The sequence below is a fragment of the Herpailurus yagouaroundi genome, unplaced genomic scaffold (assembly GCF_014898765.1).
Source record: "Herpailurus yagouaroundi ecotype Mexico unplaced genomic scaffold, PumYag 190, whole genome shotgun sequence".
NCBI lineage: Eukaryota > Metazoa > Chordata > Mammalia > Carnivora > Felidae > Herpailurus > Herpailurus yagouaroundi.
This window is the reverse complement of record NW_024412421.1, coordinates 27,611,772-27,625,223: the sequence shown is the minus strand read 5'-3', so window position 1 is coordinate 27,625,223 and position 13,452 is coordinate 27,611,772. Positions and strand designations below refer to the sequence as shown.

General features: G+C 40.1%; 1 long non-coding RNA gene across 1 annotated transcript in view; it reads left to right on the top strand.

Annotated features, from left to right (window-relative positions):
* LOC121009823 (uncharacterized) overlaps window positions 1-13,452 on the top strand; it is a 31,722-nt gene that overhangs the window by 14,859 nt on the left and 3,411 nt on the right. Inside the window, exon 5 of the long non-coding RNA XR_005780844.1 lies at window positions 12,420-12,503. This is a non-coding gene — a long non-coding RNA (uncharacterized LOC121009823). The remainder of the gene's footprint in view (window positions 1-12,419; window positions 12,504-13,452) is intronic.

The window sequence follows — 13,452 nt, the reverse complement described above, 5'->3', positions numbered from 1 at the left end:
AGAGTATCCATTTGATGGACAGAAAAATAAAAGAATGAAGTACAATGAACAAATCTTAAGATACCCTTGGGGAGCCATTAAATATATTGCATTAAACACATAACGTTAGTTCTAGAAAGAGAACAAAGAAATAGGCAGAAAAATTTAATGGCTGAAAGCTCCTCAAATTTGAGGAAATGTATTCATGTGTGCACTTAAGAAGGTCAACAAATCCATAACAGCTTAGACACAAACATATCTGCCCCTGGAATCTGTGGACTAGATGCACCTAGTCTAGGTCACTGTTCTACAGCGTCTCCCCTTTGGCAGTCTCAGCTGAGATGCACCACAAAGTTTCGGCAGGGCCTTCAAGCTCCTGGGAGGATGTACAGTCAACTGTAGTTCATTTTCATCTTTTGGGGCATAACCATGAGTAAAATACAGGCTAATGATGGGTTCACGGGGCAACTGGAATAATTCTTCTTAGTTTCCTTTACATTGGTCACTAACTCCACCTGCCCGTGAGCTCCTTTGTTTTATTTTGTTTATTCTTTTAGAGACTTTTGATTCTATTTGTTTATTAATTTTTTTTTAATTTTAGAGAGAGAGAGAGGAGAGGGAGAGAATCTGAAGCAGGCTTCACGCTTAGCATGGAGCCCGATGTGGGGCTGGATCCCAAGACCCTGGGATCATGACCTGAGCGGAAATCAAGAGTCAGATGCTCAACCGAGTGAGCCATCCAGCCGCCCCTACAATTTTGTTTTTTAAAGTATGAATTTTTTTTTTAATTTTTTTTTCAACGTTTATTTAGTTTTGGGACAGAGAGAGACAGAGCATGAACGGGGGAGGGGCAGAGAGAGAGGGAGACACAGAATCGGAAACAGGCTCCAGGCTCTGAGCCATCAGCCCAGAGCCGACGCAGGGCTCGAACTCCCGGACCGCGAGATCGTGACCTGGCTGAAGTCAGACGCTTAACCGACTGCGCCACCCAGGCGCCCCAAAAGTATGAATTTTTAAATAAACTTTTAGGGGTACCTGGATGGTTCAGTTGGTGGAGAATATGCCTCTTGATCTTGGGGTTGTAAGTTTGAGCTCTGCGTTGGGTGTGGAGATTACTTAAAAATAAAATCTTTTGAAAAAATAAATAAATGAACTTTTAACTTGGAATAATTTTAGACTTACAGAAAAGCTGGAAGTTAAGTATGGAGGGTTCCTGTATACCTTTCATTCAGTTTCTTCAGGGTTAACATCTTACATAACCTTGGTGCACCTGTCAAAACAATGAAATTAACATTGGTACAATACTATGAGCTAACCTAACCTTATTCCCATGTACACAGTCTTGCCACCCATAGCCTTTTTCACTTCCCTGATCAGATCCAGGAGTCTCTATTTGCCTTCTTTAGCTTTTTAAAATATGTGACAGTTTTCACTCTTTCCTAGTTTTTCATGATCTTGATAATTTTGAAGAATACAAGTCAGGTATTTTGTAAAATGTCTCTCACTGTTGGTTTGTATGATGTTTTCTCTTGGTTAGATTTGGATTATAGGTTTTTTAGATGAATATATCACAGAAATGGATTGCCCTCTCACTGCATCATATCAAGTGATACCACTACGAGTTATCCCTGGTTATATTCACCTTGATCCCCTGGTTAAGAAGGTGTCTTCCAGGTTTCTCCACTCTAAAGTCACTACTTTTACCTTTTCGTATGTTATTTGGAAGTGAGTGAGTCACTGAATCCAGCCTGCACCCAAAGAGGAGGGAAGTGAAGTTTTGCAGGGGTTTCCACAATTTGCCCCTTTTCTTCACTGATTTCTTTATTCAATATTTTATTTACCACCATCTGGTAAAAGATACTTACTTTATTCTTTTGGGGTGTAAGCCTATACGACCAACATATATTTTGGGCAAATTGCCCCAGCTTTAGCCATTGTGATGTCCTTCAGATCTAGTGTACAACATGATGAACTTTGGTTAATAATACTGTATTGTATACTTGAAATTTGCTGAAAGAGTAGATATTAGGTGTTCTCACCACACACACACTCACACACACATGCACACAAAGTCACTAAGTGACAGATTTGTTAATTTAGCTTGACTCTGGTCATCATTTCACAATGTATACCATATATCAAATTATTACATTATATACCTTAAATATACATAGTGTTAAAATCAACTGTACCTTAATGAAGCTAGAAAAAAAAATCTTTGATTTATGGCATGAGATGATGTCCCAGGGCCACTGTGCATTTTCATTTCTTCAGCTCTGGAATCAACTGTTTCTCTAAGGTCATGCACTCTTATCACATCCTACCAAATTCTTTCCTAACACAAAGCCTTGCGAGTGCTCCCCATGAAGTCAATAACAGAGAAAGTCATAATATATCCTAGCCAGGGACATATTGAGCCTGCTAGCAAAACAGGGGCAATATTTCAATAGAATAGTGGAATCTAGCTGTCATGTACTCGCAAGAGCCTGGAGGTGGACATGGGACAAGAATCTGTGATTGGTGGCCAAATGGTATTGAAGATTAAATTTGGAGACAGGACTTAACATCACCATGTTGTACACTGGATTCTGTGAACTTATTCATCTCACTTAAAGTTTGTCCCCTTCAGCGAACCCCCTTTCTTTTCCACCCCTCACCCCCACCAGTAACCATGCCCTGGAAGGATGTACAGTTTTTAAATAAGTAAATAAAAGTTACAGATATACCAAAAGGACACGGGAGTCAATCTGAAGGACATCACAATGGCTAAAGCTGGGGCAATTTGCCCAGATGGCAGGAACTGAATTAGATGGTGGGAACATGTTTCTAGGATGGTTTCTAGAAGTGGGGAATGATGAAAGCCCTTGGTGGAGAACAGCCAGAATTGCTATGGCAGACAGCAGAAGTAGGCACATTCGAGGGGGTAAACTGTGTAAGACCAGGTAGGTTTCTGGCACCTGAGGGATGTTAGCAGGCCTGGTAGTGTTTTGAGCCACTCTTACTACTTTTCGGACCTACTCCCTTGTGCTGACTTCCAAGTTAGATGAAACAGAGACGAACAACCTCCATCAGTCCTTCAGATAAACCACCAGACAGGTTTGAGCGCGCGCGCGCACACACACACACACACACACACACACACACACACACACTAATTTGCCACTAAGGTCTATCCTGTTCCTTCCTGATTCAGGGAGCAGGGTGCCTCTTGGAAATGCAGGTTGCTATTGCTTTAAAACCACCTTATAGCTGGGAATGGGGGGAATAAAGGCCAATAAAATCACCACAGAACTTTTCTACTCTGTTGAAGTCTTATTGTTTTCTTGATTCAGCATTTGCTTGGCTGCTGTCAGTTGTTGATTGTTTTGCAAAGTTCTGATAAAGTTGGTTCTGACATTTTCTGCTTGTTTTTTGATGTGTCTCGGGGGGAGATGAGAGCTTGCAGCTGCCTACTCTGCCATTCTGATGACATTACTCCTCTAGATATTGGTTTTTAAATACCATACTCTGATTTTAAAAATATGGGCTTTGCAAACGGGTACAGAAGTCAACCTGAAATTGCTCCCCATAGGCAAAGCTAGAACAATTTGAGCAAATACATAAATAATATGAGGACTGGATTTTAACCCCCAAAACAAAATAAATCTCCATGAGTCCATAATAATGTCAAATAACTAACTAAATAAATAGATGGGGGTGGGAAAGGGGAGCAGATCTCCCTTACAGAGCAATTTGAATTAATTCCAATTACTCTCCCTGCCCTGGAATGTGGGCTGGACTTAGTGACTCACTTCTAAATGAAAAGGTATGGAAGGGGAACATAAAAAGTGGCTTTACAGTGGAGAGACCTGGTAAGTCGCCACTTCAACCAAGTGATAAAGGTTAACATCGCCAGTATCATGTGTATATAATGTACCCCTGATACAATTAGATGAGAAGGGCGATTCTTCTTTGTGGTAATTTTCTCCACAAAAACCATAATTTCAGTCTAATAATAAGAATACAGGAGACCAAAAAAAAATTGGGGGACATTGTACAAAATAGGTGAGCAACACTCTTTTAAGTTTTCTAAGTTAACGGAAAACAAAGAAGGATCAAGAAACTGTCACAGATCAGAGACTGAGGAGATACAGTGACTGAGGGCTGTGATATTCTGGATTAGATTCTTGGATGGAAAAACCACATTTGTGGAGAAACTGATGGAATCTGAATAGAGTCTGCCATTGAGTTAATAGCATTGTGTCCATGTTGATTTTTTAGTTCTGACCGGCGTCCCCTGGTGATGTAAGATGTTCTCATTAGGGCAAGAACTAGGTGAAGGGTATGAAAAAAATTCTACGTACCATCTTAGAACCTTGTATGCAAATCTAAGTTTATTCTATGATAAAAAATCGAATAGAACAAAAAATAGAGGATACACTTTTGTGGAAGGACTCTGAACAAGTTTGGAGATGACAAATTATGCTAAAAGGAGAAATTCAATCAATTCTCCAAAACACTGATTTTTCAGACCTCGCTTATTCTGTAAATTCTCTACAATTCTACCCTGGGTCTGCATCTTCCAGTGTTTTCATCTTACAGTGTTTATGGTATTTGGTTTTATTTTGGGGAACATGTTTTATTTTAAAGTAGTCAGATTGGTAATGGCCTCCACATTTTGTGCCTTCTGTATCTTGGAGTCCTAAAGATAGTCTCCTTTGTGTTATCATAAAAGTTTAAAACTTTTGTGTTACGGGAACTAGAATATTCTCCCTTTCCTCACCTAACGATTCTTGGTTGAGCAAATTACGTAGGGAAGTTTCAGGATATGTCAGCTGGACTTTGACCCCAGGCTTCTCTGGGTCTATTTCTTTTTTGTATGCTTTGTTTTACTTTGGATGGAATGAGGCGTCTGATGTTAGAGAACCCCAGACACAATGGATCTTTCCTTTCATTCAAGTTAATTTTGTGTCTTTTGAGAATGTTTACAGTTCACATATACTTTAGAACTTCTAATTTGTTGATAGTTTTTAACCATTTGGAAAATTACATGCACATTTTATTGCTAAACCACACTGAAGGTAAATCACAGAAATCAGTATGTTTCACCCCTGAATACATGCATCTCCTAAGAAGTAGGATATTTTACACAGCCAAGAAACTCACACGGGCTAGATAAACTTACCTAATATATATTAAATTTTGAAACATTTCTTAATCATTCAACTAACATAAGTTTCCACATTCTTGGGCCTCTAGAGCCCACATCATAGACACCTCTGTCTAAACATCATTTATCCTACAGACTGTGTACCATAGACAAAATAGATTCCACATCTCAGATATTTCAATATCCTATTCTAGACATTATTTCTAGAGACTCCATTGCTAAGTCCAGAAAAAAAAATCCATTTCTGGTACCATTTCAATCACTCAGCTCTCAGCCACATTCACTTACCCCACGGACATTTGCTACTGAACCCACAGACACTAATCACTGACCCCATACAAGTCCATCAGTGTCTCCATATACCACCATAATGAATCTCCAAAGTCCCATCACCTATTTCACAAACTAAATTCTACAACCCACTGTTCCAGTGAGATCTGTGGGCAAGTCCCCAGGCGGGGCAAGAAAGAAGAGAGGCACTAAAGACCCCATCTTTGCTCACATAAATATTGTTGTCCTTCTCAAAAATGACCAGCAGATGGCAGAAAAATACATGTTTTGGATATGTAGACTCCTGCTCCAAACATTATGGAGCTTTGAGATAGGGGTTTTTTGTGTGTTTGTTTTCTCTTTTGTTTGTTTTTGTTTTTGTGTTTGTGTTTGAGACCAGCTAATCTGCCTGGTGAATAATGAGAATTAAAGATCATTGTGATATCAGAAAATTCTCCATCAAAACATTTTCTTCTCAGCCCATTGCAGCCCACCAGTGTCACTGATAACACTCCAGTGTCACCGATCCCAATCTGTACCTATCTGAAGATTCTTGTGGTTCATGTCACCCTTCTCTTCATTAAAACCCATAAGGAGGCAATAACTACATTGAGAACTATTTATGAAAGTCTTGAATGTAGTATCTCATGTTTCCTACTAGAGTTTTCGGCATTGCCATAGAGATTATTTGTTAATCCCAAGTGATGAATCTGTAATGGCCAGAGTGGTGTAGATAACATATTTGGATGAAACTAAGAGTTCATCTGCCTCTTAAATTAGGTTGGTGGAGGCTGCCCTATACTTTTTGTAATAATAATAAGAGCCGATGTTTGTTTAGCACTTACTATGTGCTAGGCACTGTACCAACCACTTCACATAGTAGGCAGATTGAATCTTCACATTAACCCCACAAAGCGATGACTATTAAACATTTTTTACAAAGTATACAGATGCCCAGAGAATTCAAGTAATGTGTTTCAAGGCCCTACAGTTAGAAAAATGCTCGGGACCGCATCTTTGCATCTGTTCACACCATATGCAATGAATACTATGGTGGTAGCATTGTTAGGGCTTTATGGATTCAAAAGAAGTTCTTGTTCTCTTGCCCCTGCAACCCATGTGTTGGAATCTTCTCATTACAGGATCTGGGAACCAGTTTTAGTTGTGTTACCCTGGGTAAGTATGACCATTAATTAGCTCTTCAGGGGGCATTGTGACAATATCTAGGCTGATGTGAGCAGAATATTTTAAACCAGGACTGTCCCGCTGGCTCCAGGTTACACGACTCCCTTTAGGGCAGTGGAATGTTTAAATTACACATCCCAGCTGTTGGCAGGGATCAGTTCAAGTCTGTCTTCTTTTCCTTCAGGCAAAACATCACTCCATTCTTCAACTTGCTGTGTTTCTCTGGTGGTATAGCTTGACGCTCAAGAGCTCTGAGCAGCAGCTCTGCATCAGCACCCCAGGGCTGTTGTGAGACATGTGGTGTGCAGTGTCACAGTCCTGTGCCTAGAAAACAGTTTCCCTACTCATTGTTCCATCTCCTACAACTCGCTACAGTAGTTGGGATTCTGGGTTGAAAGTAAGAGAAACCAACTCTAAGGCACTCATTTAAAAGGGAGTTAAGGGGGGCGCCTGGGTGGCTCAGTCGGTTAAGCGTCCGACTTCAGCTCAGGTCATGATCTCGTGCTCCATGAGTTTGAGCCCCGTGTCGGGCTCTGTGCTGACAGCTCAGAGCCTGGAGCCTGTTTCAGATTCTGTGTCTCCCTCTCTCTCTGACCCTCCCCCCATTCATGCTCTGTCTCAAAAATAAATAAACGTTAAAAAAAATTAAAAAAAAATAAATAAAAGGGAGTTAAGAAAGGGTTGCTCATCTTTCTCTATCAGGAACTTCTCCCTCACCCACATGGCTCTTTTGGTCATGACCATCTTTCCCTGGACACAGAGTAGAAGGCTTGGGTCAACCCAGTCCAATCAGAGTACCCCAGCTCAGACCACACTTATTGGGGAATGAAGGGTACATGGCCCAGTGAGAGTTCTTGGATTTTTATGCCCGAGAAGAGAAAAAGTTGGTTATTTTCTGTGGGGTTTCTGAGTTGGCAGCTGAGAACCTATCTGAGGAAGGATGCCAGAAGAGTCTAGCAGATTCATGAGGTGGAGAGACGGACTAAAAGTCCTACAGGTATTGAGTCCAAGCTAGGCCTGAAGCCAGGGGCAGTTCTTTATTTCCTAATTAGGAGAGCTCATAGATCCCCCTCTTATGCTGAAGTGACTTTGAGCTAGTTTTCTGTCACTTATAACCTAATGTACTGGTTTGTATGCCTCAACCCACAACAGGCTCTGTGGGTTCCTTCAGGCCCTATTTAATCATTTCCTTAATGGATGATTATTTTATTTGTAAGATCTTTATTTTTTTAAGTTTATTTATTTTGAGAGAGAGAGGGTGCAAGTAGGGGAAGGGAAGAGAGAGAGAGAGAGAGAGAGAGAGAGAGAGAGAGAGAATCCTAAGCAGCCTCCGTGCTGTCAGTGAACTGTGTGATCGTGACCTGAGCCAAACCCAAGAGTTGGAGGCTTAAGCAACTGAGCCACCTGTAATGATCTTTAAAGGAGAGCATCTCACTAATCAGCAACAGAGCCCTAGAATGTCACCATTCAACATCCTTCAAACTAGCCTCAATATCTGGTGCTGGCTTTAGCATCATTTGGTGTCGCATTATACATGAATTCATAGGTTTAGGGATATTATCTTGTTATTGTCTGTTTTCTCTTGGGCGAAAAATTTGAGGTCAAAATCATTAAGTAATTTTTGTAAAGGCAAATTGCTGAACTTGAGGAGAAAATCCACTAAAACTTTTCAACTTTAATATTAGGCATTCCTAAAACCTAAATATGGAACCAAGGGATAATTACGTTTGCACAAAAATTTGGCATCAAGAGCACGAGTTAAATCACACACAGATCACTTAAATTAGCACAAATGGTCTATCCTCATCATTTGTTTGCCAGCTCACTTCCCTGACAAGCAATGATGGTCTCAACCAAATACTGTAGAGACTCCTAAACTCCCCTCAGCTTGAAAAGCCAAAAACTGAATTCAGAGTATGTGAGAGAGAGATGTTGTAAACATGCTTATAACAAGATCTGGAAATTACTAAGTATGCTATTTTTCAACATATATGTGCTAAGCATCATGAAGGCCAGGATACCTCCATCTTCTGTCATTAACAATATGAATTGGTTATCTCCAAGGGAAGTATTCAATTTGAGTCACATTTTCAGGAAACATCTCGAAAGACTGGAAGGTAAGAGCTTATATGCCAGTAGTCACATTTTGAAATTGTCTGCATTGTGTTAGTGGGTCCTAGATAGATGAGAAAGTCCAACAGAAAAAGAGGACAAAACTGAATTGTCAGCATTTCATTTTGTTGCATTATTTTAAAGTTAGTGGTTATACAAAACCAAGAGCACACTGTATACACAGTATGTTAGCCAACTTGACAACAAATTATATTAAAAAATAAATAAAAAAAAAGTTAGTGGTTATAGATTCAGTCATACAAATTTAGTATAACAGAGGTTTACAAAGGAATTGTAATTTAAATACAATGCATTATGCGACATATCTAAGTAAATTGCACTTTGAAAAGAGAAAAGGTGTTTTTTAAAATGTACTCAGAGGTGGAGTATGTTTTTCATTGTATATGATATTGCTATAAATGATATCTGCTGATATTAGCCTTGATCACTTGGTTAAGATGGCTTCTTCAGTGTTTTTCTACTAGAAAATCACTATTTTCTCCTTTCCGTATTCTATTCTCTGGGACATGGTAAGTCCTCTCCATACTTCAGAGAAAGGAAATGAATTTCCCACCTCCTAGAAGGCACATATCTACACATGCTATTGAATTTTTTTTTTAACTTTTATTTATTTTTGGGAGACACAGAGAGACAGAGCATGAGCAGGGGAGGGGCAGAGAGAGAGGGAGACACAGAATCTGAAGCAGGCTCCAGGCTCTGAGCTGTCAGCACAGAGACTGACATGGGGCTCGAACCCATGAACTGTGAGATCATGACCTGAGCTAAAGTTGGACGCTTAACTGACTGAGCCACCAGGCTCCCTTGCAATTCTTCTGTAAGGAAGACTTGTCCCTTCTCCTCATTTATTTAATATTTTGTTTTTATTGGCACAGAATGATGGATATTTATTCTTTGAGTTATAATTTAATATTATGTATTTGTTAGGAAAATTGTCCCGTATTTTAATTGTTTCAGTTGTTACACATTTTGCTTGGAAAATTGTTCCAGCCATGGCTATTGGGAGTTTTTTCATATTGATTCATGTGTCTTTTTTTTTTTTTTTAATTTTTTTTTCAATGTTTATTTATTTTTGGGACAGAGAGAGACAGAGCATGAACGGGGGAGGGGCAGAGAGAGAGAGGGAGACACAGAATTGGAAACAGGCTCCAGGCTCTGAGCCATCAGCCCAGAGCCCGACGCGGGGCTTGAACTCACGGACCGCGAGATCATGACCTGGCTGAAGTCGGACGCTTAACCGGCTGAGCCACCCAGGCGCCCCGATTCATGTGTCTTTTTAATATACATGGGATCATCTTGTGTTTTAACTGCCCTTGCCCTGTATACAGCCCTTTTCCAAAAGAGTTCTGATTTCTTTTATTAGATAATGGTGTTTAGAAACCAAGATCTGGGCACTAGGTGTGCTCATTGTTATCAGGGTGTCAATGCCTCTAGGTCTGTTTAGGAGACAGAGCCAGTAAACAAACAAACAAACTAATTTAATAAATAATACAAACACATATTTATATACGCATATTTATTTATATATACATACATATGCTAATCTTTGTATATAAGCATATCTATTTGTGCATCTGGGCATCTGAATATATATTAAAATAAACATGAATTCATACTGCACTCATATATCTCTGACCACAGATACAATGTGGTCTTTCTCCCCCTTGCTTATGCAGGGGTATTGGATGAGTTCATGGGTGGTACTGAGAGGCCCTGATAGGGCCTAGGAACAAGCAATTGATCCTTGACCTATTTGGCACCTTCTCCTGATGCAAAAGCCTGGGCATGTGGCTAAAATCAGGGTGGGGTGCCCAAGTGGCTCAGTGGGTTAAGTGTCCGACTTCGACCTAGGTCATGATCTCACTGTTCCCAAGTTCAAGCCCTGTGTTGGGCTCTGTGCGGACAGCTTAGAGCCTGGAGCCTGTTTCAGATTCTGTGTCTCCTTCTGTCTCTGCTCCTCCCCTGTTCATGCTCTGTCTCTCTCTGTCTCAAAAATAAACAAACGTTAAAAAAAAATTAAAAAATAAATAAATAAATATCAGGGCTCATGGCCTAAAAAAGATTAAATGTTATATATTAGAGGCATGGCAATAGGCCCCTGATTGGCAAGTAAGGTCCAGCCAAGTGTCTGCCTGAACTTGGGAATTTGCAGAGAATGGAGAGTGGTCATTGTAAGGTGAGGATGTAGGGACATGGCTATGTACAAGAAAATTCATGGTCGACTTTGAAGGACATTGGGGAAAGTGACTATAGGGACTAATCTCTGAGCAATTTTGTGACATCTTACAGAGTTCTTTCATATTCCAGGACCTTTCCAGGGCCAAAGAAGTAGTCACAAGAAAATATTGGCTTCCTTTTAGTAAATGAGGATGATTTCAGTACATTGTTAATTTGCATTATCATAACATTAAACCATGATTAATACTACACTGGTGAATCTTGTTGTTCCTTTTTAATCTATATGAAACTAGGATAGTTGTGATGTGCCATTGATATCATTTTTTGCTTTTACATTAACAATATGACTGAAATTAATACTGCAATTAGGAATGAAGAGATAGTTCAAAACTAGGAGAATAAATTCATATTTTTATGAGTATGGTGAGGCTTGAAAGAGGTAGATCCTTGGGGTGCCTGGGTGGCTCAGTTAGTTGAGTGTGCAATTTTGGCTGAGGTCATGATCTCATGGTTGGTGGGTTTGAGCCCCACACTGGGCTTTGCGCTGACAGTGTGGAGCCTGCTTCAGATTCTCTGTCTCCCTCTCTCTCTCTGCTCTTCCCCCAATCACACTCTCTCTTGAAAATAAATAAACATTAAAAAATTATTTACATTTAATTATTTACATTTACTGTAATTATTTACATTTAACAGTTGAGGGTTCTAAGGAGTGAGCTGTTGAACGAGCTGTCCTGAGGTCCTACAGCCAGAAATTAATGCAATTTTAACCCAAGTACCTTGAGTCTAGGTGCTATTAAGTTAAAATTTGTCTCTCATGATGATTAAAGGAATACTTACCACAAACCACTAATATTATTTATCCACATTCTGTAATATTATCATGTTATATCAGTAAAGACAGAAGAACTGTATGAAAGTCTTTTCCTAAATCCTTCATTGGTATCCAGGCTCCTACCTGGCTCCCAACTTCCTGGTGGTCTCTGTATCCTCCTGGCTATCATGGCCATGCCTGGGCAAGTCTACTCTTGTACGCTATTATACCACTGGATTGTTTACTTAGAAGTTGGTGAGTCTGTAAAGAATGCAGAGTCCCTGCCTATGGTATTTCACCATTTAGTTGTAAGGGGTAAGAATTCTCCCTGCTGTGGTGGTTGAGTGGGGGATAGGGCATGTGGGTGCCATGGGGCTACATATTTTGTCTTTCTGAGACTTGGCTGGAGACACATGAATACATAACCATGAGAGGGTCCATGTATACTCTTTTCCAACCTCTCAATCAAGATGGCTTTATTCTAGGGACTCACCATTTCAATAGGAAAATGCAACTCTATGAAATCACATTACCAGGTTCACCCTACCAGCTCCTCTCCATACACATCTCCCTATGATAACAGAGGATTCTACATCCTGCTGTGAGAGAATGTGCAGTATGTGGGGGTCAGACAGGTCCTGGTCAAATACCAACACTGCAGCCTCCCATCCCACACATATTCCTGAGTCTGCATCATTTTTCCTCTTTCCTCCACAGATGATCAAGTCTCCTGAGGAGAAATTTCAATATACCTACACATCTGATGAGAAAAAGTACCATGGTGAAAAAATACATTCATGAGTGAGTATTTTCTAGCAAAAGAATACTCCATTTAGAATGAGCTCATATACCCCAGCACTTTGTTTTCTCTGACCGCCAACATGAACCCTCAATTTTGGCCAACAGACCAGAAACACAGTCATTGTCTCTCCTTAATAATTTAGGACATTGTGCTCCCAGGACTGCCCATCCAGGGCTGATCTGCTTCCTTGCCCAGGGTATCCTGAAGCCCCAAGGCTGGATTCACTCAAACTACAGAGGGAACACAGTGTGCTGACACTCCAAGTTTGACTTCTTTCTTCATGAGCGGCTTTGAGTAACAATAAATTAAAATTGAATAGATGTAGCATGCAATATGGGAATGTACAACTAGGAGCAGAAAGAAAGCATCTTGGTGTCTACAAGGCAGAAGCTAATTCTACCATGAGTGATCCACCAAATGTTCTTTCAGCCCAGGAGCTATTGCTTTCTCTCTCCAGCTGTACCTTGCTCCGTCTCCCTCTTCATTTTTGTTTTTTTTTTTTTTTGTTCTCCTTCTATCTTCATTGCCTTTACTTATTCCTTGTTTTCTTTCTGTTTTTGTCCATTCTTTATATTTGGTGTACCTCTTTGTCTTCTCTTTTCCCTATCATCACTACCTGCACCAAGCCTTTTTCTTTACTCGCAAAATTTGACCCCCTGATGGACAAAGACAGACCCAGAGTTGTTAATAGATGGGCTGGCTTGGTGTGTTGAAACAAGGTGAAAATGGATGGCTACCATATGATATGCTAACACAAGGGTGACTTTCAAACAAAGAGATGAGGGAAAAATTCTCCCAATTCAGAGAGGACAAGGAAGTGCTCCTGGTCATATTGTTTCTGTGGAAAGAGAAGTGACCTGAAGTTAAAAAATACCTGCATTAGTTTTCTAGGACTACCATAGTGAAGTACCACAGACTGGGTGGTTTAAACAACATAAATTTATTTTC